The 3,208-nt window shown below is 37.8% G+C and overlaps 1 non-coding gene across 1 annotated transcript; it reads left to right on the top strand.

Annotated features, from left to right (window-relative positions):
• Window positions 1–312: 312 nt before the first annotated feature.
• On the top strand, window positions 313–385 carry Trnat-agu (transfer RNA threonine (anticodon AGU)). The gene has a single exon. It is a non-coding gene; the product is annotated as a tRNA-Thr (tRNA).
• Window positions 386–3,208: the final 2,823 nt, after the last annotated feature.

Below are 3,208 nucleotides of genomic sequence, written 5' to 3' on the forward strand. Positions count from 1 at the left end.
CCAAAATCGTATCTACTTGACAACTCCTTCTCCTTGACAGAATAATATCTGAATGTTTTGTTTTGTGTGTGCTTGTGTTAGAGAGAGAGAGAGAGAGAGAGAGGGAGAGAGAGAGATAAGATTTAACATTTAATTTAAGATCTATATGATCACATGTGGTACAGCACTTCCCCATTATGTCCAGTGCTGGGGTGCTATTTCAATGTCGGAGAGCCCTGGTAATAGTGACAATATAAGGGGAGATGTGAATTGGAGTTTGTGTTGGGGAGGGTATTTGACTTGGGTAGTCTGTGCAGCTATGTTGGCCATAATGCTGTGGTGGTGTAATGGTCAGCATATCTGCCTAGTAAGCAAGAAGACCCTAGTTCGAGTCCAGGCTGCAGCACAAATTTTAATTCACTTCTTCAGCGCGTTGTGATACTGGCTGAAAAATGGGGAGTGGAATTTCAACACTGACTACTATAAATAATTTAGCCGACAGGTGCACAATTGCATTTCAAAGTTCTTTACTTTCACTGTTCACAGCCCACCAATATACACTGTTAATATGGTCAGTGCACTATTGTTTAGCTCTCGATAAACCTCATTAATAGTTTTCAGGCAGATGTCAGCATACTGCTATAGTAGTTTACTGGTGAACATCTATGAGCAGTAAAAACCTTGCACAATAATACGGTATGCATTGAACAGACATTGTCATTGTTTGAACACACAGCCTATTACACTTTTTTACAGTTAAGTTGATGCATTGTTTTTGACCAAACCAGCACAGGTTTCTCATCTGAAAATCAGCTGTGGACTGACTGACTCGAGCCCAAAAATCGGGCCTTTATATAATATCACAAAATAATAGGTACTGAAACTATACATTGTTTGATGTTAAATTTACAGAAATTACAATTAAAACATACCTCATTCAATTAACTGAATACAGGGAAAAATTGGTTCTTTTTAACAGTTTCTTCTACCATGAGGGTTAAGCTGAATTATTTGTTTAAATGATGAAATAAACAGATATAGTTATACAAACAACACTTATGATGAAACTGGTAATTACCTTGGAATTAATTAGGAGCTGGCTTTGCTAACATGTTTTCAAATAAAGCCAAATAAGTACTTTAAGAATCCTAATGATTCTTTTTCCAAATGTTTATCATTATCACAGAATTTATATTTGTTTGTAAGTCAGAATAGTCAAAATAAATTAGGAAATTAATTACATACACAAAACTAAGCACAAAAATAGAACTGGTGGTATATTCTTTAAGATTGAGGGCCAACTTTTCTCTTTTATGAAAATGCAGATTATATTCACGTATGTTAATAGTAATTAGTCAAAAATGAAAAAAAAATGAATTTAAGGATTCAGATGGCAAAACAAGAGAGGAACTGAAAAGACCCCATCTTGCTTTGACACAGGTTCTTGAAACTTTGGTAATAGACTTTCTGGGGATAGTTCAGGTGTGTCTTCAAGAATCTGCCAGTTCAGTTCCTTCCGTATCTCTGTGACTCTCTCCCATACATTAAACAAACCTGTGGCCATTTGTGCTGCCCTTCTCTATACATGTTCAATATCCCCTATTAGTCCTATCTGGTATAGGTCCCACACACTTCAGCAGTGTACTAGAACTGGTCGCATGAGTGATTTGTAAGCAATCTTTTTTGTAGACTGATCGCACTGTCCCAGTATTGTACCAATAAACCAAAGTCTACCACCTACTTTACCCAAGACTGAACCTATGTGATCATTCCATTTCATGTCCCTACAAACTGTGACACTCAGGTGTTTGTATGTGTTGGCTGATTCCAACAGAGACTCATTGATATTATGGTGATAGGGTACTATGTTTTTTTCACTTTGTGAAGTGGAAAATTTTAAATTCCTGAACATTTAGAGGACATTGTTAATTTCTGCACCATGTTGAAATCTTATCAAGATATGACTGAATATTTATGCAGCTTCTCTCAGATAGTACTTCATTATTGATAACTGCATCATCTGCAAAAAGTCTGGTTTTACTATTAATATTGTCTGCAATGTCATTAATATACAACACGAACAGCAAGGGTTGCAGCATATTTCCCAGGACACACCAGAAGTTACTTCTACATCTGATGATGACTCTCCATCCAAGATAACATGTTGTGACTTCTCTACTAAAAAGTCCTTAATCCAGTCACAAATTTCACTTGATATTCCATATGATCACACTTTTGACAATAAGCTTAGATGTGGTACTGAGTCAAATGCTTTTTGGAAATCAAGAAACACTGCATCTACCTGGTTGTCTTTATCCAAAGCTTTCAGAATGTCATGTGAGAACAGTGTGAGCTGGGTTTCAAAAGATCGATGTTTTTGAAATCCATGCTGGTTAGCGCTGAGGGGGTCATTCTGCTCAAGACACCTCATTATGTTTGAGCTCAAAATGTGCTCTAAGATTCTACAAAAAATCAACATCATGGATATTGGAGGGTAGTTTTGTGGATAACTTCTACTCTTGTAGACAGGTGTGTCCTGCACCTTTTTTCCAGAGGGTTTTTTGTTTGAGGGAACTATGATATAGTTAGAAAGAGGGGGGGGGGGGGGGTAACTGACATACACACACACACACACACACACACAGTGTAGAATGACAGGGATTCCAACGGGCCCTCCAGCTTTGTTCAATTTTAGCAATTTCAGCTGTTTCTCAACAGCACTGGCACTTTTTGTTCAACCCTCCAGTGGCAAAAGGAGCAATTTTCCTGGGTTTTCCTTTGCAAAGGAACATTTGGAAATGGTGTTAAGCATTTCAGCTTTTGCTTTGCTACCCTCAGTTTCAGTTCCTGTCTCATTCGGTAGAGAACGGACACTAACTTTGGTGCCACTGAGCCTATATATGTATCACAGGATTTTGTGAAATGTCATTTGACAATATTCTGCAATGGTAGTCACTGATGGCATCATACATTGGTCTCTTGCAAGCCACACACATTTCATTCAGCATCTACCTATCTATAGCCCTATGCTTTGTTTTACTCCTATTGTTCTATGTTTCTTCAAAAGTTTCTTTACAGTGACTGTATACAGTAGAGGTTCACTCCCATTATGAACTGTTCTACTGGATACCTATCTATCCAGTGCGTGGTCAACTACTCTTTTAAACTTGAGCCGAAGTCCCTCTACGTGCTCCTGAGCTGTGCTGAAAGTTTCAAGTTCCTCATTAAG

The sequence above is a fragment of the Schistocerca nitens genome, chromosome 2 (genome assembly GCF_023898315.1).
Source record: "Schistocerca nitens isolate TAMUIC-IGC-003100 chromosome 2, iqSchNite1.1, whole genome shotgun sequence".
Classification (NCBI taxonomy): Eukaryota; Metazoa; Arthropoda; class Insecta; order Orthoptera; family Acrididae; genus Schistocerca; species Schistocerca nitens.